The sequence below is a fragment of the Eriocheir sinensis genome, unplaced genomic scaffold, assembly GCF_024679095.1.
Source record: "Eriocheir sinensis breed Jianghai 21 unplaced genomic scaffold, ASM2467909v1 Scaffold721, whole genome shotgun sequence".
Classification (NCBI taxonomy): domain Eukaryota; kingdom Metazoa; phylum Arthropoda; class Malacostraca; order Decapoda; family Varunidae; genus Eriocheir; species Eriocheir sinensis.
The window spans coordinates 142,265-167,763 of record NW_026112078.1 but is presented as its reverse complement, the minus strand read 5'-3'; the positions used below and the strand labels follow the sequence as shown (position 1 = coordinate 167,763).

Sequence of the window (25,499 nt, the reverse complement as noted above, 5' to 3'; positions counted from 1 at the left end):
TCTCTTTTATTCTGTTGTATTCTCTTTTATTCTGTTGTATTCTGTTGTATTCTCTTTTATTCTGTTGTATTCTGTTGTATTCTATTGTATTCTCTTTTATTCTGTTGTATTCTGTTGTATTCTCTTTTATTCTGTTGTATTCTCTTTTATTCTGTTGTATTCTGTTGTATTCTGTTGTATTCTCTTTTATTCTGTTGTATTCTCTTTTATTCTGTTGTATTCTGTTGTATTCTCTTTTATTCTGTTGTATTCTGTTGTATTCTCTTTTATTCTCTTTTATTCTGTTGTATTCTCTTTTATTCTGTTGTATTCTGTTGTATTCTCTTTTATTCTGTTGTATTCTCTTTTATTCTGTTGTATTCTGTTGTATTATCTTTTATTCTGTTGTATTCTGTTGTATTCTCTTTTATTCTGTTGTATTCTGTTGTATTCTTTTGTATTCTCTTTTATTCTGTTGTATTCTGTTGTATTATCTTTTATTCTGTTGTATTCTGTTGTATTATCTTTTATTCTGTTGTATTCTCTTTTATTCTGTTGTATTCTGTTGTATTCTCTTTTATTCTGTTGTATTCTGTTGTATTATTCTGTTGTATTATATTTTATTCTGTTGTATTCTGTTGTATTCTCTTTTATTCTGTTGTATTCTGTTGTATTCTCTTTTATTCTGTTGTATTCTGTTGTATTCTGTTGTATTCTCTTTTATTCTGTTGTATTCTGTTGTATTCTCTTTTATTCTGTTGTATTCTCTTTTATTCTGTTGTATTCTGTTGTATTCTGTTGTATTCTCTTTTATTCTGTTGTATTCTCTTTTATTCTGTTGTATTCTGTTGTATTCTCTTTTATTCTGTTGTATTATCTTTTATTCTGTTGTATTCTGTTGTATTCTCTTTTATTCTGTTGTATTCTCTTTTATTCTGTTGTATTCTGTTGTATTCTCTTTTATTCTGTTGTATTCTGTTGTATTCTCTTTTATTCTGTTGTATTCTGTTGTATTCTCTTTTATTCTGTTGTATTCTCTTTTATTCTGTTGTATTCTGTTGTATTCTCTTTTATTCTGTTGTATTCTGTTGTATTCTCTTTTATTCTGTTGTATTCTCTTTTATTCTGTTGTATTCTGTTGTATTCTCTTTTATTCTGTTGTATTCTCTTTTATTCTGTTGTATTCTGTTGTATTCTCTTTTATTCTGTTGTATTCTCTTTTATTCTGTTGTATTCTCTTTTATTCTGTTGTATTCTGTTGTATTATCTTTTATTCTGTTGTATTCTCTTTTATTCTGTTGTATTCTGTTGTATTCTCTTTTATTCTGTTGTATTCTGTTGTATTATCTTTTATTCTGTTGTATTCTCTTTTATTCTGTTGTATTCTCTTTTATTCTGTTGTATTCTGTTGTATTCTCTTTTATTCTTTTGTATTCTGTTGTATTATCTTTTATTCTGTTGTATTCTGTTGTATTATCTTTTATTCTGTTGTATTCTCTTTTATTCTGTTGTATTCTCTTTTATTCTGTTGTATTCTGTTGTATTCTCTTTTATTCTGTTGTATTCTGTTGTATTCTCTTTTATTCTGTTGTATTCTGTTGTATTATCTTTTATTCTGTTGTATTCTCTTTTATTCTGTTGTATTCTGTTGTATTCTTTTATTCTATTTGTATTCTCTTTTATTCTGTTGTATTCTGTTGTATTCTTTTATTCTCTTTTATTCTGTTGTATTCTGTTGTATTCTCTTTTATTCTGTTGTATTCTCTTTTATTCTATTGTATTCTCTTTTATTCTGTTGTATTCTGTTGTATTCTCTTTTATTCTGTTGTATTCTCTTTTATTCTGTTGTATTCTGTTGTATTCTCTTTTATTCTGTTGTATTCTGTTGTATTCTCTTTTATTCTGTTGTATTCTTTTTTAGTTATTCTCTGTTATACTGTTTTATTAACTTTTATTCTGTGGTATTCTCTTGTATTCTCTTTTATTCTGTTGTATTCTCTCTTTTATTCTGTTGTATTCTCTTTTATTATTCTGTTGTATTCTCTTTTATTCTGTTGTATTCTCTTTTATTCTATTTGTATTCTGTTGTATTCTCTTTTATTCTGTTGTATTATCTTTTATTCTGTATTCTGTATTATTCTTTTATTCTGTTGTATTCTCTTTTATTCTGTTGTATTCTGTTGTATTCTCTTTTATTCTGTTGTATTCTGTTGTATTCTCTTTTATTCTGTTGTATTCTATTTTATTCTCTTTTATTCTGTTGTATTCTCTTTTATTCTCTTTTATTCTGTTGTATTCTCTTTTATTCTGTTGTATTCTCTTTTATTCTGTTGTATTCTGTTGTATTCTGTTGTATTCTCTTTTATTCTGTTGTATTCTGTTGTATTCTCTTTTATTCTGTTGTATTCTGTTGTATTCTCTTTTATTCTGTTGTATTCTCTTTTATTCTGTTGTATTCTGTTGTATTCTCTTTTATTCTGTTGTATTCTCTTTTATTCTGTTGTATTCTCTTTTATTCTGTTGTATTCTGTTGTATTCTCTTTTATTCTGTTGTATTCTGTTGTATTCTCTTTTATTCTGTTGTATTCTGTTGTATTCTCTTTTATTCTGTTGTATTCTGTTGTATTCTCTTTTATTCTGTTGTATTGTATTCTTTTATTCTCTTTTATTCTGTTGTATTCGTTTTTATTCTCTTTTATTCTGTTGTATTCTCTTTTATTCTGTTGTATTCTGTTGTATTCTCTTTTATTCTGTTGTATTCTGTTGTATTCTCTTTTATTCTGTTGTATTCTGTTGTATTCTCTTTTATTCTGTTGTATTCTGTTGTATTCTGTTGTATTCTCTTTTATTCTGTTGTATTCTCTTTTATTCTGTTGTATTCTCTTTTTCTGTTGTATTCTGTTGTATTCTCTTTTATTCTGTTGTATTCTGTTGTATTCTCTTTTATTCTGTTGTATTCTGTTGTATTCTTTTATTCTGTTGTATTCTGTTGTATTCTCTTTTATTCTGTTGTATTCTTTTATTCTATTCTTTTATTCTGTTGTATTCTCTTTTATTCTGTTGTATTCTCTTTTATTCTGTTGTATTCTGTTGTATTCTCTTTTATTCTGTTGTATTCTCTTTTATTCTGTTGTATTCTGTTGTATTCTCTTTTATTCTGTTGTATTCTCTTTTATTCTGTTGTATTCTGTTGTATTCTCTTTTATTCTGTTGTATTCTGTTGTATTCTTTTATTCTATTTGTATTCTGTTGTATTCTCTTTTATTCTGTTGTATTCTCTTTTATTCTGTTGTATTCTGTTGTATTCTCTTTTATTCTGTTGTATTCTGTTGTATTCTCTTTTATTCTGTTGTATTCTGTTGTATTCTCTTTTATTCTGTTGTATTCTGTTGTATTCTCTTTTATTCTGTTGTATTCTCTTTTATTCTGTTGTATTCTGTTGTATTCTCTTTTATTCTGTTGTATTCTCTTTTATTCTGTTGTATTCTGTTGTATTCTCTTTTATTCTGTTGTATTCTCTTGTATTCTGTTGTATTCTATTTGTATTCTGTTGTATTCTCTTTTATTCTATTTGTATTCTGTTGTATTCTTTTATTCTGTTGTATTCTCTTTTATTCTGTTGTATTCTGTTGTATTCTCTTTTATTCTGTTGTATTCTGTTGTATTCTCTTTTATTCTGTTGTATTCTCTTTTATTCTGTTGTATTCTCTTTTATTCTGTTGTATTCTGTTGTATTCTGTTGTATTCTGTTGTATTCTCTTTTATTCTGTTGTATTCTCTTTTATTCTGTTGTATTCTTTATTCTGTTGTATTCTGTTGTATTCTCTTGTATTCTTTTATTCTTTTGTATTCTGTTGTATTCTCTTTTATTCTGTTGTATTCTGTTGTATTCTCTTTTATTCTGTTGTATTCTCTTTTATTCTGTTGTATTCTGTTGTATTCTCTTTTATTCTGTTGTATTCTGTTGTATTCTCTTTTATTCTGTTGTATTCTGTTTTATTGTGTTGTATTCTGTTGTATTCTGTTTTATTCTGTTGTATTCTCTTTTATTCTATTTGTATTCTGTTGTATTCTCTTTTATTCTGTTGTATTCTCTTTTATTCTGTTGTATTCTGTTGTATTCTGTTGTATTCTCTTTTATTCTGTTGTATTCTGTTGTATTCTCTTTTATTCTGTTGTATTCTGTTGTATTCTCTTTTATTCTGTTGTATTCTCTTTTATTCTGTTGTATTCTGTTGTATTCTCTTTTATTCTGTTGTATTCTCTTTTATTCTGTTGTATTCTGTTGTATTCTCTTTTATTCTCTTTTATTCTGTTGTATTCTCTTTTATTCTGTTGTATTCTGTTGTATTCTCTTTTATTCTGTTGTATTCTGTTGTATTCTCTTTTATTCTGTTGTATTCTCTTTTATTCTGTTTTATTCTGTTGTATTCTCTTTTATTCTGTTGTATTCTCTTTTATTCTGTTGTATTCTGTTGTATTCTCTTTTATTCTGTTGTATTCTGTTGTATTCTCTTTTATTCTGTTGTATTCTGTTGTATTCTCTTTTATTCTGTTGTATTCTCTTTTATTCTGTTGTATTCTGTTGTATTCTCTTTTCTGTTGTATTCTGTTGTATTCTCTTTTATTCTGTTGTATTCTGTTGTATTCTCTTTTATTCTGTTGTATTCTGTTGTATTATCTTTTATTCTGTTGTATTCTGTTGTATTCTCTTTTATTCTGTTGTATTCTGTTGTATTCTCTTTTATTCTGTTGTATTCTGTTGTATTCTCTTTTATTCTGTTGTATTCTGTTTTATTCTATTTTATTCTGTTGTATTCTCTTTTATTCTGTTGTATTCTCTTTTATTCTGTTGTATTCTGTTGTATTCTCTTTTATTCTGTTGTATTCTGTTGTATTCTCTTTTATTCTGTTGTATTCTGTTGTATTCTATTGTATTCTCTTTTATTCTGTTGTATTCTGTTGTATTCTCTTTTATTCTGTTGTATTCTCTTTTATTCTGTTGTATTCTCTTTTATTCTGTTGTATTCTGTTGTATTCTCTTTTATTCTGTTGTATTCTCTTTTATTCTCTTTTATTCTGTTGTATTCTCTTTTATTCTGTTGTATTCTGTTGTATTCTCTTTTATTCTGTTGTATTCTGTTGTATTCTCTTTTATTCTGTTGTATTCTCTTTTATTCTGTTGTATTCTGTTGTATTCTCTTTTATTCTGTTGTATTCTCTTTTATTCTGTTGTATTCTGTTGTATTCTGTTGTATTCTCTTTTATTCTGTTGTATTCTCTTTTATTCTGTTGTATTCTGTTGTATTCTCTTTTATTCTGTTGTATTCTGTTGTATTCTGTTGTATTCTGTTGTATTCTCTTTTATTCTGTTGTATTCTGTTGTATTCTCTTTTATTCTGTTGTATTCTGTTGTATTCTCTTTTCTTCTGTTGTATTCATTTGTATTCTCTTTTATTCTGTTGTATTCTGTTGTATTCTCTTTTATTCTGTTGTATTCTGTTGTATTCTCTTTTATTCTGTTGTATTCTGTTGTATTCTCTTTTATTCTGTTGTATTCTGTTGTATTCTCTTTTATTCTGTTGTATTCTGTTGTATTCTCTTTTATTCTGTTGTATTCTGTTGTATTCTCTTTTATTCTGTTGTATTCTGTTGTATTCTCTTTTATTCTGTTGTATTCTCTTTTATTCTGTTGTATTCTCTTTTATTCTGTTGTATTCTGTTGTATTCTCTTTTATTCTGTTGTATTCTGTTGTATTCTATTTTATTCTGTTGTATTCTCTTTTATTCTGTTGTATTCTCTTTTATTCTGTTGTATTCTGTTGTATTCTCTTTTATTCTGTTGTATTCTCTTTTATTCTGTTGTATTCTGTTGTATTCTCTTATTTTGTTGTATTCTGTTGTATTCTCTTTTATTCTGTTGTATTCTGTTGTATTCTCTTTTATTCTGTTGTATTCTGTTGTATTCTCTTTTATTCTGTTGTATTCTGTTGTATTCTCTTTTATTCTGTTGTATTCTGTTGTATTCTCTTTTATTCTGTTGTATTCTCTTTTATTCTGTTGTATTCTGTTGTATTCTCTTTTATTCTTTTGTATTCTCTTTTATTCTGTTGTATTCTGTTGTATTATCTTTTATTCTGTTGTATTCTCTTTTATTCTGTTGTATTCTCTTTTATTCTGTTGTATTCTGTTGTATTCTCTTTTATTCTGTTGTATTCTCTTTTATTCTGTTGTATTCTGTTGTATTCTCTTTTATTCTGTTGTATTCTGTTGTATTCTCTTTTATTCTGTTGTATTCTCTTTTATTCTGTTGTATTCTCTTTTATTCTGTTGTATTCTGTTGTATTCTCTTTTATTCTGTTGTATTCTGTTGTATTCTCTTTTATTCTGTTGTATTCTGTTGTATTCTCTTTTATTCTGTTGTATTCTCTTTTATTCTGTTGTATTCTCTTTTATTCTGTTGTATTCTGTTGTATTCTCTTTTATTCTGTTGTATTCTGTTGTATTCTCTTTTATTCTGTTGTATTCTGTTGTATTCTCTTTTATTCTGTTGTATTCTGTTGTATTCTCTTTTATTCTGTTGTATTCTCTTTTATTCTGTTGTATTCTGTTGTATTATCTTTTATTCTGTTGTATTCTCTTTTATTCTGTTGTATTCTGTTGTATTCTCTTTTATTCTGTTGTATTCTGTTGTATTCTCTTTTATTCTGTTGTATTCTGTTGTATTCTCTTTTATTCTGTTGTATTCTCTTTTATTCTGTTGTATTCTCTTTATTCTGTTGTATTCTTTTATTCTGTTTTATTCTCTTTTATTCTGTTGTATTCTGTTGTATTATCTTTTATTCTGTTGTATTCTCTTTTATTCTGTTGTATTCTGTTGTATTCTCTTTTATTCTGTTGTATTCTGTTGTATTCTCTTTTATTCTGTTGTATTCTGTTGTATTCTCTTTTATTCTGTTGTATTCTCTTTTATTCTGTTGTATTCTGTTGTATTCTCTTTTATTCTGTTGTATTCTGTTGTATTCTCTTTTATTCTGTTGTATTCTGTTGTATTCTATTTTATTCTGTTGTATTCTCTTTTATTCTGTTGTATTCTGTTGTATTCTCTTTTATTCTGTTGTATTCTGTTGTATTCTCTTTTATTCTGTTGTATTCTGTTGTATTATCTTTTATTCTGTTGTATTCTTTTATTCTATTTGTATTCTGTTGTATTCTCTTTTATTCTGTTGTATTCTGTTGCATTCTCTTTTATTCTGTTGTATTCTGTTGTATTCTCTTTTATTCTGTTGTATTCTGTTGTATTCTCTTTTATTCTGTTGGATTCTATTTGTATTCTGTATTCTCTTTTATTCTGTTGTATTCTCTTTTATTCTGTTGTATTCTCTTTTATTCTGTTGTATTCTGTTGTATTCTCTTTTATTCTGTTGTATTCTGTTGTATTCTCTTTTATTCTGTTGTATTCTGTTGTATTATCTTTTATTCTGTTGTATTCTGTTGTATTCTCTTTTATTCTGTTGTATTCTGTTGTATTCTCTTTTATTCTGTTGTATTCTCTTTTATTCTGTTGTATTCTGTTGTATTCTCTTTTATTCTGTTGTATTCTGTTGTATTCTGTTGTATTCTCTTTTATTCTGTTGTATTCTGTTGTATTCTGTTTTATTCTCTTTTATTCTGTTGTATTCTCTTTTATTCTGTTGTATTCTCTTTTATTCTGTTGTATTCTGTTGTATTCTGTTGTATTCTCTTTTATTCTGTTGTATTCTCTTTTATTCTGTTGTATTCTGTTGTATTATCTTTTATTCTGTTGTATTCTGTTGTATTCTCTTTTATTCTGTTGTATTATCTTTTATTCTGTTGTATTCTGTTGTATTCTGTTGTATTCTCTTTTATTCTGTTGTATTCTCTTTTATTCTGTTGTATTCTGTTGTATTCTCTTTTATTCTGTTGTATTCTCTTTTATTCTGTTGTATTCTGTTGTATTCTCTTTTATTCTGTTGTATTCTCTTTTATTCTGTTGTATTCTCTTTTATTCTGTTGTATTCTGTTGTATTCTCTTTTATTCTGTTGTATTCTGTTGTATTCTCTTTTATTCTGTTGTATTCTGTTGTATTCTCTTTTATTCTGTTGTATTCTGTTGTATTTGTTGTATTCTGTTGTATTCTCTTATTCTGTTGTATTCTGTTGTATTCTCTTTTATTCTGTTGTATTCTGTTGTATTCTCTTTTATTCTGTTGTATTCTGTTGTATTCTCTTTTATTCTGTTGTATTCTGTTGTATTATCTTTTATTCTGTTGTATTCTGTTGTATTCTGTTGTATTCTCTTTTATTCTGTTGTATTCTGTTGTATTATCTTTTATTCTGTTGTATTCTGTTGTATTATCTTTTATTCTGTTGTATTCTCTTTTATTCTGTTGTATTCTCTTTTATTCTGTTGTATTCTGTTGTATTCTCTTTTATTCTGTTGTATTCTGTTGTATTATCTTTTATTCTGTTGTATTCTGTTGTATTCTCTTTTATTCTGTTGTATTATCTTTTATTCTGTTGTATTCTCTTTTATTCTGTTGTATTCTGTTTTATTCTCTTTTATTCTGTTGTATTCTCTTTTATTCTGTTGTATTCTGTTGTATTATCTTTTATTCTGTTGTATTCTGTTGTATTCTCTTTTATTCTGTTGTATTCTCTTTTATTCTGTTGTATTCTGTTGTATTCTCTTTTATTCTGTTGTATTCTGTTGTATTATCTTTTATTCTGTTGTATTCTCTTTTATTCTGTTGTATTCTGTTGTATTATCTTTTATTCTGTTGTATTCTCTTTTATTCTGTTGTATTCTCTTTTATTCTGTTGTATTCTCTTTTATTCTGTTGTATTCTGTTGTATTCTCTTTTATTCTGTTGTATTCTGTTGTATTCTCTTTTATTCTGTTGTATTATCTTTTATTCTGTTGTATTCTCTTTTATTCTGTTGTATTCTGTTGTATTCTCTTTTATTCTGTTGTATTCTGTTGTATTCTCTTTTATTCTGTTGTATTCTGTTGTATTCTCTTTTATTCTGTTGTATTCTGTTGTATTATCTTTTATTCTGTTGTATTCTGTTGTATTCTCTTTTATTCTGTTGTATTCTGTTGTATTCTCTTTTATTCTGTTGTATTCTGTTGTATTCTCTTTTATTCTGTTGTATTCTGTTGTATTATCTTTTATTCTGTTGTATTCTGTTGTATTCTCTTTTATTCTGTTGTATTCTCTTTTATTCTGTTGTATTCTCTTTTATTCTGTTGTATTCTGTTGTATTATCTTTTATTCTGTTGTATTCTGTTGTATTCTCTTTTATTCTGTTGTATTCTCTTTTATTCTGTTGTATTCTCTTTTATTCTGTTGTATTCTGTTGTATTATCTTTTATTCTGTTGTATTCTGTTGTATTCTCTTTTATTCTGTTGTATTCTGTTGTATTCTCTTTTATTCTGTTGTATTCTGTTGTATTCTCTTTTATTCTGTTGTATTCTGTTGTATTCTTGTATTCTTTTATTCTGTTGTATTCTGTTGTATTCTGTTGTATTCTCTTTTATTCTGTTGTATTCTGTTGTATTCTCTTTTATTCTGTTGTATTCTGTTGTATTCTCTTTTATTCTGTTGTATTCTGTTGTATTATCTTTTTTTCTGTTGTATTCTGTTGTATTCTCTTTTATTCTGTTGTATTCTGTTGTATTATCTTTTATTCTGTTGTATTCTGTTGTATTCTCTTTTATTCTGTTGTATTCTGTTGTATTCTCTTTTATTCTGTTGTATTCTGTTGTATTCTGTTGTATTCTCTTATTCTGTTGTATTCTGTTGTATTCTCTTTTATTCTGTTGTATTCTGTTGTATTCTCTTTTATTCTGTTGTATTCTGTTGTATTCTCTTTTATTCTGTTGTATTCTCTTTTATTCTGTTGTATTCTGTTGTATTCTCTTTTATTCTGTTGTATTCTGTTGTATTCTCTTTTATTCTGTTGTATTCTGTTGTATTATCTTTTATTCTGTTGTATTCTGTTTTATTCTGTTGTATTCTCTTTTATTCTGTTGTATTCTGTTGTATTCTCTTTTATTCTGTTGTATTCTGTTGTATTCTCTTTTATTCTGTTGTATTCTGTTGTATTCTCTTTTATTCTGTTGTATTCTGTTGTATTCTCTTTTATTCTGTTGTATTCTCTTTTATTCTTTTGTATTCTGTTGTATTCTGTTGTATTCTCTTTTATTCTGTTGTATTCTGTTGTATTCTCTTTTATTCTGTTGTATTCTGTTGTATTATCTTTTATTCTGTTGTATTCTGTTGTATTCTGTTGTATTCTCTTTTATTCTGTTGTATTCTGTTGTATTATCTTTTATTCTGTTGTATTATGTTGTAATCTGTTGTATTCTCTTTTATTCTGTTGTATTCTGTTGTATTATCTTTTATTCTGTTGTATTCTCTTTTATTCTGTTGTATTCTGTTGTATTCTCTTTTATTCTGTTGTATTCTGTTGTATTCTCTTTTATTCTGTTGTATTCTCTTTTATTCTGTTGTATTCTGTTGTATTATCTTTTATTCTGTTGTATTCTCTTTTATTCTCTTTTATTCTGTTGTATTCTCTTTTATTCTGTTGTATTCTGTTGTATTATCTTTTATTCTGTTGTATTCTGTTGTATTCTCTTTTATTCTGTTGTATTCTGTTGTATTCTCTTTTATTCTGTTGTATTCTCTTTTATTCTGTTGTATTCTGTTGTATTATCTTTTATTCTGTTGTATTCTGTTGTATTCTCTTTTATTCTGTTGTATTCTGTTGTATTATCTTTTATTCTTTTGTATTCTGTTGTATTCTCTTTTATTCTGTTGTATTCTGTTGTATTATCTTTTATTCTGTTGTATTCTCTTTTATTCTGTTGTATTCTGTTGTATTCTCTTTTATTCTGTTGTATTCTGTTGTATTCTCTTTTATTCTGTTGTATTCTCTTTTATTCTGTTGTATTCTGTTGTATTCTCTTTTATTCTGTTGTATTCTCTTTTATTCTGTTGTATTCTCTTTTATTCTGTTGTATTCTGTTGTATTATCTTTTATTCTGTTGTATTCTGTTGTATTCTCTTTTATTCTGTTGTATTCTGTTGTATTCTCTTTTATTCTGTTGTATTCTGTTGTATTCTCTTTTATTCTGTTGTATTCTCTTTTATTCTGTTGTATTCTGTTGTATTCTCTTTTATTCTGTTGTATTCTGTTGTATTCTCTTTTATTCTGTTGTATTCTGTTGTATTCTCTTTTATTCTGTTGTATTCTGTTGTATTCTCTTTTATTCTGTTGTATTCTGTTGTATTCTCTTTTATTCTGTTGTATTCTGTTGTATTCTCTTTTATTCTGTTGTATTCTGTTGTATTCTGTTGTATTCTCTTTTATTCTGTTGTATTCTGTTGTATTATCTTTTATTCTGTTGTATTCTCTTTTATTCTGTTGTATTCTGTTGTATTCTCTTTTATTCTGTTGTATTCTGTTGTATTATCTTTTATTCTGTTGTATTCTGTTGTATTCTGTTGTATTCTCTTTTATTCTGTTGTATTCTGTTGTATTCTCTTTTATTCTGTTGTATTCTCTTTTATTCTGTTGTATTCTCTTTTATTCTGTTGTATTCTCTTTTATTCTGTTGTATTCTCTTTTATTCTGTTGTATTCTGTTGTATTCTCTTTTATTCTGTTGTGTTCTGTTGTATTCTCTTTTATTCTATTGTATTCTGTTGTATTCTCTTTTATTCTGTTGTATTCTGTTGTATTCTCTTTTATTCTGTTGTTTTCTGTTGTATTCTCTTTTATTCTGTTGTATTCTGTTGTATTCTCTTTTATTCTGTTGTATTCTGTTGTATTCTCTTTTATTCTGTTGTATTCTGTTGTATTCTCTTTTATTCTGTTGTATTCTGTTGTATTATCTTTTATTCTGTTGTATTCTCTTTTATTCTGTTGTATTCTGTTGTATAACTGATTTTTATGTTTTGGGGGGAATTTCACGCAAGGGAAGGGAAGGGAAAGGAAAGGAAGGGAAGGGAAAGGAAAGGAAAATGAAGTTACAAAAAGAAGGAAAAAATAATATATGAAAATGTGAGCCTTCCTCTGTACCGTGAACCTAAAAACACATATTTGACAAGGCTTTCCTAGGAGTTTTAGGCATTTCCAGGGGCAGTTTTATGACCCTGGTGGTAGTGTGACCCTTCCTCTGTACCATGACCCAACGAAAACATATATTTGACAGTTCTTTCATAGGAGTTTGTCATTTCTTGGGGTAGTTTAATGACCCTGGTGTTAGTGTGACCTTTCCTCTGTACCATGACCCTAAGAAAACATATTTGACATGGCTTTCCTAGGAGTTGTGGGCATTTCCAGTGGTAGTTTATGACCCTGATGGTAGTGTGACCCTTCCTCTGTACCGTGAACCTAAAAACACATATTTGACAAGGCTTTCATAGGAGTTGTGGGCATTTCCTGGGATAGTTGAATGACCCTGGTGGTAGTCTGACCCTTCCTCTGTACCATGACCCTAAGAAAACATATATTTGACAAGGCTTTCATAGGAGTTGTGGGCATTTTCAGGGGTAGTTTAATGACCCTGGTGGTAGTGTGACCCTTCCCCTGTACCATAATGCTACAGAAGCACTCATTAGAACCAAATTGATCTCTTTTTTTAGCCTTTGCAAGTAGTTAATGTTAGAGTCGGAAACATCTGACAATCCCATCTTCTTACAGGCCAAGCAGTGCAGAGGAGAAGGAGGAGGAAGAAGAAGAGGAGGATGTGAGTTCTATACATAAAGGCAGATCAATATATAGAAGCTTATGGAGTAGAGGAAATATGTCATTCTATGTATTAAAGAGGATAAGAGGAGGAGAAGGTTAACTTGTAAATATAGGCAGAAGTTTATGTGCCAAGGAAAATATTTAAATGATTTGTATTATGCATGTATTGAAATGTTATGAACTTGGATGTTTGTATGTATAAGGCTATGGGATTTACTTACAAGGTCTGTGGTGTTTTTTTTTACTTATAAGGTTGTACTTAGGATTTTACTTATAAGTTCTGTGGCTGTGGGTACCTCCTACAAAGCCTTTCTACTATGGCTATTAATTAACAAAATCCTCTTTCTTTCAGCTTGTGTACTGGCTCAGAAAGTAGTGAAAGGGTGCATGTTATCTATGAAGGCTATATCAATAAGTATGGAAGTGTGTTATGGCTATTAACAACAATCTCTCTTTCAGCATGTGTGCAGGGATAGAAAGTGACTTGGCATATATTGAAATGTCATGCACTGAGAGTATTTACGTAAAGGGCCGGGGTTATTTCTTATAAGGTACTACGCATGATTTTACATATACAGCCTTTAGTGTTTCTTTAGGTTAAGGTATTTCCTATCCCAGTACGTATAAGAAACTTGGGTATGGATTTATGTGTGAGTTACTGAGTTGCATGTATACTAAAATGTGTATTTGGGATTTTCGTCTTCTGTGTTTTATATATATATATCCTAAGAATGGTGTTTTGTTGGGAAAGAATGTTATGCACTGGGGTTATTTATATACAAAGTCTGTGGTTATTTCTTCATAAGGTATTTCCTATCCCAGTACGTATAAGGAACTTGGTATGGATTTAAATGTGCGTGTTACTGAGTTGCATGTGTATGTGCATTCAATGTATTGGGGTATATATTGTGTATTGGGGGTATTTATTTCAAGGTTAAAGTACTGAATGGAGGGGAATGTATGTAGGGGAAAGGTCTGTAGTGGGGGTGTCGTAACTAACAACCTCTCCTGCAACAACTCCTACTGGTGCTTGTGTATAGATTTAATTATGTATTGGAGATATGTATTTGAAGGTTAAGATACTGGATGGAAGGGTATTTATGTTGGGGTAATATGATAATGTCTGTAGGGATTTGTCTTAACAACCCCTTCTGCAATAGCTACTACTACTGGTGCTGTCCATAACTTACAACACTTCCGTACTTGGAGTATTAACAAAACCTTTTAATTTCAGCTACCAAGGACAACCTCTGCTGCTCCGGGTATCAACTCCTGCACTCCTGGGACTGGCATAACATCTGCATGCCCTTGTAACAACTCACTCTGCTTCTGCTATTCATAACACCCCGTTCTGCGTCTGCTGTCGTAACAGGGCATGGCTTCTGTATACTAACTCCTGCTCGCATAACCCGCATGGATTTACACTTCTCTCTCTGCTTCTGGCTTTCGTACCTATCAACACATTCTGCGCCTTCCTTCGTAACTAATCCCACGGCTTCTCTGCATGACAACTCCAGCTGCTTACGGCAAAATTTCGCATAACAGCTACTCCTGCTTACGTATGACAATTCTCTCTGGCTTCCATAACAGCACGTATGGCTTTTGCATGTGAACGCATTTCATTTCTGCTGCACACTAACCCACACTGCTGGCTTGAGCATCCTAACGACCTAACCCATTCTGTAAGCTGCCGCCCAGTGCTCCAGGTGACCCCTAACAAGCCTGTCGGATCGGCGTCTAGCGAGGGAGGTTCGGTCAGGTTCCGTTCCCCGCTAGAGCTGTCTCCCTTCACCTTAAAAAATAGTTTGACATAATTTGAGAGCAGCAGTACAGGCCAGGTATCAGAGAGGGGTTCAGGCCTATATGGGGACACCTCTGTTAGGCTTGTACCTCAATAAATAACTAGAAAAAAGTTGGAAAGTGTTAAACAATGACCATACGTAACCTAGTCATGTGTGAATCCTGACTATGGAGGGAGATTATCCTCAAACACGTACGGTTATATATATACATGTCTTTTACCCACCCATGCGTGCAGTACGGGTGGTGAACTCTGACCTCTATGAAATAAATATACGTAACAGGAAAAAAATAAATTGGTTTAAAATATATTTCCCTCATCCATATTCGGCAGCAGATATGTACAGGTTGAAAAAACGGGTTGATATCTGATGTTTGACCCCACAGTTGACCGTTCGTCCCTGCATCTGGGATCGCTACGTCAACATCTTCGGCCGACGTCTCCACCTTAGGGTTGAGTGTCCGTCTCTGCGTCTTTGTGTACCTGCGTTAAAATCTTCACCACCATATGACGTTGAGTCTGGCGGGCGTTGTTTTGGAATCTCGAGACGGCAATTTCCCACGGCTGTTAAGGGTATGGGTCAGGCTGTCATGGGTGGCTGTTACGTTAGCCTTGTCACGGTGTCAAGGCTCGTAAAACCACCCTTGGAAATACTAGCAACACAGCGTATATGGAAAGCCTTCAAGTGATGTAGTGACTTGTGGAAATATTTGCAACCTAACATATTTCACCCAGTGGTGTTTCTTAACGGTCCCTCTAAGCGAGAAAAATGAGAAAAAATCACCCTCACACAAACCATTTCATAATATATATCAAAGCGTTTGTGATCACATTATGCATCATCTATTTTGGGGGGTTATATCATGGCACAAATTTCAGTTGTATGTCTGTTTATTGAGGGGACTGTTTGGGTCTTGTATTTTCTGTTGTATGTTTCCAAGGCCAAAAAGGTCAGTAATTGGGTTCTCAATGATGTTTTTTTAGGTTGATGGTACAGAGGAAGGGTCATAAAAGCACCCCTGTCTGTAACTTCCCTGAAAGCCTTGTCAAATATGGTTTTTTTTTTTTTTTTTTTTTTACGTCATGGCCTATTGCTCCGGTAAGCTTCTTCCCAGTGGATCCTGATGGTCGGCCCAAGGCTTCTTCCTGGTGGGGCCTGATGGTCGGCCCAGCCCGTTCTGGTGCAGGCAAGTGTTTATAGTGGTGCCATCTTGCATTGGCTCATGCTGCCCTCCCGGAGCTCATCTTTAATCCTAGAATCTAGAGTCCGGGTTGGTAGGTGGTCTTCTGGACAGCATGTGGGTAGTTTTAACCCGGTAGCAGCGGGGATCATGTTTCTTAATGGTCCCTCTAAGCGGGAAAAATGGGAAAAAATCATCACTCACGCAAACCATTTCATAATAATATATATCAGCATTTGTGACAAGTTTATGTATCATCTATTTTGTGGGGTTCAAATCATGGCACAAATTTGGCCCATCGCTGCTACATGGTAAAGCCACAAATTTGGCCCGTCCCTGCTACCGGGTTAAGCCACTCGGCGGCCTTTGGTGAGTGAAATTTACCCTTCATAGCCAGTGGATAGCTGCAACCACATAGATTTCTGATCCCAGTATGTATATTTTGGGGGGCGGAATATTTTAAAGTGAGTGAGATCTTCATTGAGCAAGGGTTGATGTAGGAGAATCAATTATTTCCCCATACAGTATTTAAAGAGACTGACTATTTGGAAAGGCTTCGTACACTCAGAATTTGCCATGTTTAACCCTTGAAAGCTTAGTTCTGGCTAGATATCAAGCTTTAAAGCATCACATTGAGCAAGGGTTGATGTAGGAGAATCAATTATTTCCCCATACAGTATTTAAAGAGACTGACTATTTGGAAAGGCTTCGTACACTCAGAATTTGCCATGTAAGTTCATAGGAGAATTAATTACCTCCTCAAACAACATATAAGAAGGGATTTGACTATTTAAAAAGGCCTCAAACATAGAATTTGCCATGTCTCTACAGTTGAAGGTCCAGCACTGCTTTTAGTCAAAGTTCTCAAGCTTAAAAAATAACACGCTTGATGTAAAGGAATGAATTATCTCCCCCAAACTATTTAAAGAGAGATTTTGAGTGCTTGAAGAGGCCTCAGACTCGTAGAATTTGCCACGTCCTTACAGTTGAAGGTCCATCGCTGCTTTTAGTCAAAGTTCTTGAGCTTAAAAATAACAGAGGATTGATGTAGAAGAATGATTTACCTGCCCAAACAGTATGTACCCAGCCCCCTCAAGTCCCCAGTCTCAGCTCCCAATTACCTTTATTCTGGGGGTCAAAGACATTAAATATAAGTGTTTTCCCTTCCCGTGTCAGCCCTAAGACCCTCAGGCCCCCAGTAATTGGTCACCTAACCTAACCTAGCAAGTGTCTCACCATAATACTGGTGGTAACATTTTAATTAACCTTTCCAATGAGCAAAAACAATTAATATGGAACTATGAATCAAATATCCCCAGCAATTAAGTCTCCACTTTGTTATGTAACATTAGTAAGGGTTCCAGTATATGTTAGATAATTACTAGCATTGTCAAGAACAGTTTTAATAGCCTTGTCAAGGGTTGGCCGAGAAAACAATATTATAACAAGCACTGAACTAATTCTTGAGTAATTGGACTGAGAAAGCCTTGATGGTACTCTATTTTTGCTATATTATAAAAAGTCTATAAGCGATGCCTTGGAAAGCTACCATAAGCAAGGGTTGGTCTAGATTATTGATGTCCAAGCTATTAATTATATGTATTTTCTCATACCTGAAGCCCCCTAGCTCAAGCCCCCAGACCCTCGATCAGCGTCTTCCAGACCCCCCCCCCCCAGTAGCTACCTTATTTTCTGGGGGATCAAAACCATTAATTATGTGTTAGTTTTGATAATTACCTGACATTAAGTCTTCCCATGGGCAGTGTCAGCATTTGTGAAGCCTTAATTATCATGAGCATAGTTTTATATCAAGCACTAACTCTTGGGTAAGACTTTGAGAAGGTCTTAATGTACTCAATCTTTGGCATATAAAAACAAGTCTAGCAATGCCTTAGGAAGATACCATGAGCAAGGGGTGAGTTAGGAAACTGATGTACCTATCCCTCAATACTGCATAGACAATGGATCGAGGGCTTGTTCAGTATATATATATCAGGCACAATTGTCCATCTTTTGAGTTAGTTTATCAAAGACATATCACTGAACCTTCCACCATGAGCAAGGGATGAGTTAGCAGCTTGATATATATTCCTTAATACTGCATAGACAATGGATCGAGGTCTTGTTCAGTATATATATATCAGGCACAATTGTCCATCTTTTGAGTTAGTTTATCAAAGACATATCACAATCTTCTACCATGAGCAAGGGATGAGTTAGCAGCTTGATATATATTCCTTAATACTGCAAAAATAATGGAAAGAGGGCTTGTTCAATATATATTATCACTCGGATAGGTTACAATTGTCCATCTTTTAGTTTATCAAAGACATTACTGTATCTTGTACCATGAGCAAGGGCCTTAGGGTGACTTATAGGAGATAGTTATACATTCCTATGTGTTTCATAGAGGAAAGGAAGAGATCTAGAATGATATATATTCTAAGGGTTCTTCATCTCTTATAGTTAATTAGTTCAGCAGTGAAAATCAGTTTTATGCTGAGTGCTGAGTATCAACACGTACCTCAAGTCAGCATGCATTTGTGTTATAAGGTCAATAAACTCATGGCCCAGAATCAGTCAGCATTTATGAAGTCGGCATTTAAAGTCAGCATCTCTCTCTCTCTCTCTCTCTCTCTCTCTCTCTCTCTCTCTCTCTCTCTCTCTCTCTCTCTCTCTCTCTCTCTCTCTCTCTCTCTCTCTTCCCAGCACGGCTTAATATGATATCAGCCCTTATTGATGTTGCCGTTAAGTACAACATTAAATATCATGCATGCAGGGGACGAGAAAGCTGAAAAAAAAAGTAAAATGACGAGGCGGAAGAATTATATATGGCGAGCGATCGAGTCCATTGGCGGGGGTGTTGCCATTCTGAGAGAAAAAAACTTGTTATTTTCTCGTAAGTCTATATATTAGAGAATCTCATTCATCCGCGTGTCTCGGTATGCTAGGTCACAGGTCAAGTCATGCAATAAACATGTTCCGTACGAGTGTGGTGACTCCGGAAACAATATATCAGTAGCGTGCTGAGGTGACCGATCAGCTGATTAAAACAGCTGATTGGGTACGCGGAGGTTTAAACATTACGTCATAGCTTTCGGATGGGTTTAATTTACAGATTTACATAGAAAATCAGACCCCAGGGTCCAGACTAAGTGGCCTGTCCTTAAACTAAGTGGTTCTACATTAATCCGATGGCTCCATAACGTTGCATTTCAACTCTAGTTAATATATTGAGTTGAAGGAAGTGACGGCCGATCGAGCTTGTTTTTAAAGGAAATCAATCGTGTGACCACTGAAGGAAGGCAGGGAGCTTATTCCATTCTCGCACTACAACGTTAATTGGTGAAGAAAAATTTGGTTCAGTCTGAATTTACTTGTCTACATTTGAGTTTTACGCCTTAATTTGTTCCTCGTACGCAAAGTGTCATCGATCATAAACAATGTTGATCTGTCTACATTCGTGAAACATATGGAGCCAAGCTCAGCAAATTCAGCATGGCCCAGAATTTCTTTAAGTCGGCATGGTCTGAAGTCAGCATGGCCTAGCTGGCTCGATCCCCCAACTCAGCATGTCGGTACAGGAAGCTTTTTTGTAGCGATATGCTTAATTCAACTCAGCCTATGACCTTTTCTGAGCTCAGCATACTACTACTACTACTACTGCTACTACTACTACTACTACTACTACTACTACTACTACTACTACTACTACTACTACTACTACTACTACTACTACTACTACTACTACTACTACTACTATTACTACTGTATACTACTACTATTAATAGGGGTTTAATTATGAACAAGTCAGCAATGCTCACTCAGAATGGCGCCTAGCTGTTTCTCAATGCTGATCCTATTTTGAACTCAGCATGCATTAAAGAGTTACTGATTTCAGTCTGTATAGCCACTCTGAGCTCAGCATGGTGGTCTATATATGACAGCATGATCGTTTTCTTGATATGCTGAGTTCGGAGTTCAACATGGATTTAAGTTAAGATTAGCATATGAGTCAGCATGGCCATAAGTTTAAATCAGCTTGCATAAGATCGAGTCAGCATGGCTATCTCTTTCAATGCTGACTTTTTATAGGCTCAGCATAGGAGTTATACAAGTGAACAATGCCGTCATTGAACTAAACTTACTGCATATATTGTGACCTTTATTTCAAGTCAGCATGCATCATGAAGTCAGCATGTGACCGTAAGCTTAAATCAGCTTGATAGCATAAGATATAGCATTTCAGCATATATCCTTCAACTTAATATCAACTAGAGTAGAAATGCAACGTTTTGGAGTCTTCTGATTAATGTAAAATCACTTAGGTTTAAGGACAGACCACCAAGTCTGGACCATGGGGTCTGTGTGGTCTGATTTTCTATGTAAATCTATGTAAAGGTTGGAACAATTAGTTTTGAGGTACAACAATGAGTTTTCCTGTTCCAACGTCCATCTTCCCTTATTAAATATTTCAAAGCCATTATTTACACGGTTTTAGGTTTAATTAAAGAGAAAAAGCGATATAATTACCAGTTTATACAGGAAGAAACGTTGTAACCAATGGCTTTAAGATCTAATTAATACGTGATTCATTTCCCTTCCTCCCTCCCTCTATCTCCCTCTCCTCCTCCCTCCTCCATGCTTCGCGTAAGGAGACTACTAAGTGTATTAAGAACTCCCTGAAGCCATTATTCCCACATATAAGCTCATTACATCATATTGTAAGCCCGTGCTGAAGAGTGATAGGATTTTATACTTTCTGCAGTTTCGTTCACAACATGTGCCGAGACCCAGACCCAGACCAACCCATTAATAACGAATAATAATGATTCCAAGGCCTTACCGCTGTTATTAAGGCCCCGGCAGAACAATTGGGGTTTACTAATGACAGAACACGCGATAAAAGGGCAAAGGGCAGTTAAATAGAGTAATTAATGTTTCCGAGGTTAAACTAAAACTATTTATGTCAGCGATAATATACCTAAGCACTGCAAAAAAGCCCTATTAATTAAACATTTCGACCCTATCTCTAAATAAATCTAGTTATTGGAGCGGAAAAGACAGTTCCAGGGTCATTTAATTCAAGTACGAGAATCTACTGAGGTGGTAGGAATCATCTCGCAGTCGGAAAATAGCTCGCAAAGGGGGCTTGAAACTGCTTAATTTTCAATATATCACTCACTGCTATCGTTTAACTGTCCCTTTGCGACTTCAATACACTGCAAATACATCAGATAAACACTTAAAATCAGTAGAAGGCTTTAAAACAAACACATAGGAGATTACATAGGAGGAACTGCTCTGAGCTGATACTCACTCCTGGTTTGGGCAATCTCAACGCTTATATATAGATCACAGGTGGTTAAAGAGACATAAATCAAGGCAAATTAAGACGTTTTTTGCTGTCTTTACCCCATTGGTCATGTGTAGTGGGTAGTATCGCGACTTATTTCCCCGAGGAGGCATTTCTCGTACACACCTGGCCCCAGCCGTGAAGGGAGTCGGCTCTTATATTTTTGTGTTTTTTGAAGCGAATTATCCTGTTGCCGAGGGAGCCATGCATCTGGAAACGGTAAATAGTCCCTCGTGATTGTTTTGGGCGGGTGAGGGCAGTGAATTAAGGCTTGTAATAGGTGGAAATAGGGAAAATGTATCGGTGGGGGGAGAGGTGGATTTCAATGGCCGCCGTGGTCGTGCAGAAGTTCATCGTTTTTTACTGATTTCCGGTAAAGTAGAGTACGTAGCGGCACGGGGCTTGAGGGGCAGGGCGACACGTGCATTGCATTCCTGTGTGTGAAGTTGGAGAGACAGGGATATAAGCCGGTAAGGTCAGAAAGGTCACGTATATAACTGGCTTGGGGTGTCCGGCTCCATATATGACCTTAGTTATTAATGACCTCTAAGACCTTCGGGCACTATGATAGGGAGAACTGAGATGAATGACCTAATGTATGGGGTCAAATGAGGTGTGAGGGTCTTAAATATTGAATTATGGGCGTTTAGCGGTGAGGTCATAAGGGCGTAACCCGCGGATGGAGCGAACCATATGTGACGTATTATCTCAGTTATCAATAACACCTAAGAACTTTGAACGCTATGAGAGGGAGAACTAAGCTGAATGACCTAATGTATGGGGTCAAATGAGGTGTGAGGGTCTTAGATATTGAATTATGGGCGTTTAGCGGTGAGGTCATAAGGGCGTAACCGGCGGATGTGACGTATTATCTCGGTTATCAATGACACCTAAGAACTTTGAACACTATGAGAGGGAGAACTAAGCTGAATGACCTAATGTATGGGGTCAAATGAGGTGTGAGGGTCTTAGATATTGAATTATGGGCGTTTAGCGGTGAGGTCATAAGGGCGTAACCGGCGGATGGGAGCGAACCATACGTGACCTTATATCCGTGAGTTTTGACCAGTGTAAGATGCCTGGGTACTCCTATATTAAGGATTAGGGTGTATTTGTGTTGTATTATTGCAGATATGAGGTGTGGGTTGTGTTACTCAGGAAATATTGAAGGTTAACGTGAGCTAGAAGTGTTTTAGGGTGACTCGTCTAGCGGGCGGGGTGAATTTTACGAATTTTTCAGATTTATTTATTTCAGTGTTATTTCTCTTGATTGTTTTGCGTTTTCATCGTCATGGTTGTGATTTCATGTGTGTCTGAGGTGGTATTGATGGTGATTGTGGTGATTTTAGGTGATGCATGTGGTGGTGATGACCCGGGGTGGTGAACCTATTAACTCTAAGGGGAATATGTAGGTTAGCGTTGTTGCCTTGACCACATGTGCTTACCCTAGACCATCGGGTGTCATTCTAGAGTTATACATGCTCCTGGTACTGCGAAGGCTGGCATGAACCTATATTTTGCCTGTCAATATTTACTTTTCTCTCACAGGAGGTTAAGGTTAATAAGTTTAATCCAAGGTTAGGATAACTTAGTGATGACCAGTATCTTATCCTAGACCTGGGGGCTTCGTGGTGCAGTGGTTATAAGCAGTTAGCACACCCGGCTCACAACCGAGAGAGCCTGGGCTCGATTCCCGGGCAGAGTGGGAAAATTTGGGAGGCTTTTCCGATACCCTATGCCCCTGTCCACCCAGCAGTGTACCAGGTATTAATTGGGGGTTGTGTCCCGTCTCCTGGGATCTGTTCCCTTCTATAATTCCTTCCCCTTCTGTCTCTCTCCGGCATATGACCACAGATGTTGCGCCGACTAAATGAAATTTTCCAACTTTTTTATCCTAGACCATCGGGTGTTATTCTGGAGGTCTGCTCATGATACCGTGAGGGCCGGAATTGACCTATTTTGTCTGTCAATTTTTATCTTGCTCTCACAGGAGGTTATGTTAAAATCTAAGTTTAATCCAAGGTTAGGATAACTTAGTGCTGACCGGGCATTTTTTTTGTTAATGTTTCCGATATTTTTCAGCCCTTGAATATATAAATAAGTGTGAAGTGATGAGACTTGGGTGTTTTTTCTGGAATAACACCCACTTGTTTAGGATAAATAGGCAGGATAGGCCTCTCACCACACTGCCGTTGATGTCACTGGCGGGAGAGGTGGCTACGGTCATCTCCATACTCCCCGCCTCTTAAAATATTGTCTTGGGGTGCAACACAGTATATATTTGTTTTATTTCATTGTGGTAGTGGAGTGCACGGCAGGTACGGTTAACCCGGTAGCTGTGGGGATCATGTTTCTTAACTTGGTAGCAGCGATGGGTCAAATTTGTGTCTTTACCGTGTAGCAGCGACGGGCCAAATTTGTGGCTTTACTGTGTAGCAGCGACGGGCCAAATTTGTGTCTTTACCGTGTAGCAGCGACGGGCCAAATTTGTGCCATGATATAAACCCCCCAAAATAGATGATACATAATCTGATCACAAATGCTTTATATATAATATGAAATGGTTTGTGTGAGGGGTGATTTTTTTCCATTTTTCTCGCTTGGAGGGACCATTAAGAAACATGATCCCTGCTGCTACCACTGGGTTAAAGGCCCTTCCCTCTAAGCGAGAAAAATGAGAAAAAAATCATCACTCACACAAACCACTTCATAATATATATCAATGCATTTGTGATCAGTTTATGCATTATCCATTTTTTTTTTTTTTTTTTTTTTTTTTACGTCTTGGCCTATTGCGCCGGTAGGCTTCTTCCCGGTGGATCCTAATGGTTGATGGTGGGGTTTATATCCTTCTTAATATATCAAGTTACATATCATGGCAAGAATTTGGCCCGTCGCTGGTACACTGTAAAGCCACAAATATGGGCCCTTGTTGCTACCGGGTTAAGTTAGGTCTTGTTAGGATAGCTCAGCAAGTTTGGGCAGGTTAGGATAGCTTAGATTTAATTCTCTAAATATATGGTCTTGGGGGGGACACACCTGGAGATATATTTCTGTTTATATTGTTTTGACAGTGGCTTGCTAAGGCTAGATTAGTTTCATTAAAGTTTGGTTAGGTTAGGATGACTTAGATTTAATTCTCTTTATATATAGTCTGGGATGACACATTGAGGCATATGTTTTTACTTTTTGCATATTTGGCGTCGGAACACAGGCTGGGGAAGGAGACGGTGGCTGAGTGGTTAGCGTGCCGGTCCTGCGTTCACTGCGTCATGGATGAGGAGGGTTTGAATCCACTGCTGCCACAGTCTACCTGTCCTGAAGACCACCACCATCATCCTGGACTGTATGGGACTGTCCAAGGGAAAGCAAGATGGGGCCGCTATAAACACTTGCCGGCTTGGGCCCACCACCAGGCCCAGCCAAGGGAGGTAAGGAAAAAAAAGTATGGCTAGGTTTGAATAAGTTTTAGGTTAGAATAGCTTAGTATTAAATTATTATTATTGTCATTATTATCAATCCTATTATGTGTTATATTATCTAGCTTGTAAGGGACTGTATGCATATACAAATACACTGTATTGCCAAGAAACAAGAGGAATTAACTATTTTAATGATTAATATAAGTGAATCTCGTTATTGAGGACCAGGAGACAGATTTTGTGTTGGAAGTCAGTAAATGTAAGAGGCTGAGTACAACAGTCTGGCAATGTTGGCACTGCCTCAAAGTATAGGCCTGGCTGTATGTATAGAGTTATGAGGGGGGAGAGAGAGAGAGAGAGGGAGGGTAGAGGAAGAAAAGTATGTAAAAAAACAAATATGAGAGAGAGAGTATCAATTAATTATCTTAATTATACAGCCCTTGATAGAGAGAGAGATTTTATAATATATTATCCCATGCTGTCTTTCCCGGTACAAGACTTTGAGAGTGGACACATATTTGCAGGTTGGTGTAGCAGTGCTGGGAGGTTCCATAACACAGGGCACTCCTCACCTCAACAACAGTCTCTTCACCGACAAGTAATTCTTCACCAACAAGCTTTTCAGCAGCTTGGAGAAATAGGTAAGCTTTCTCTACTCATTTCCTGCCCTGCCTTCATTACCCCCGCCAGAAGCCCCCAAAGGGTGAACCCGTTATATTGAGCTGTAAAATGTTCAGCAGCTCACTTAGTAACCAAATGTGTTGTAAAATGTTCAGTACATCCCCTTGCTTAGAGGAAAGGCCTTTAACCCAGTGGTGGTGGTAGCAGCAGGGGATCATGTTTCTTAATGGTCCCCCAAGCGAGAAAAATGAGAAAAATCACCCTCACACAAACCATTTCATAATACATATCAAAGCATTTGTGATCAGTTTACACATCATCTATTTTGGGGGGTTTAAATCATGGCACAAATTTGG

General features: G+C 34.0%; 1 long non-coding RNA gene across 1 annotated transcript; it reads left to right on the top strand.

Moving 5' to 3' along the window:
• The first annotated feature begins 21,197 nt into the window (after nt 1-21,197).
• LOC126994105 (uncharacterized) lies at nt 21,198-25,259 on the top strand. The gene is made up of 3 exons (XR_007748801.1): nt 21,198-21,319; nt 24,315-24,531; nt 25,047-25,259. It is a non-coding gene; the product is annotated as an uncharacterized LOC126994105 (long non-coding RNA).
• Nucleotides 25,260-25,499: the final 240 nt, after the last annotated feature.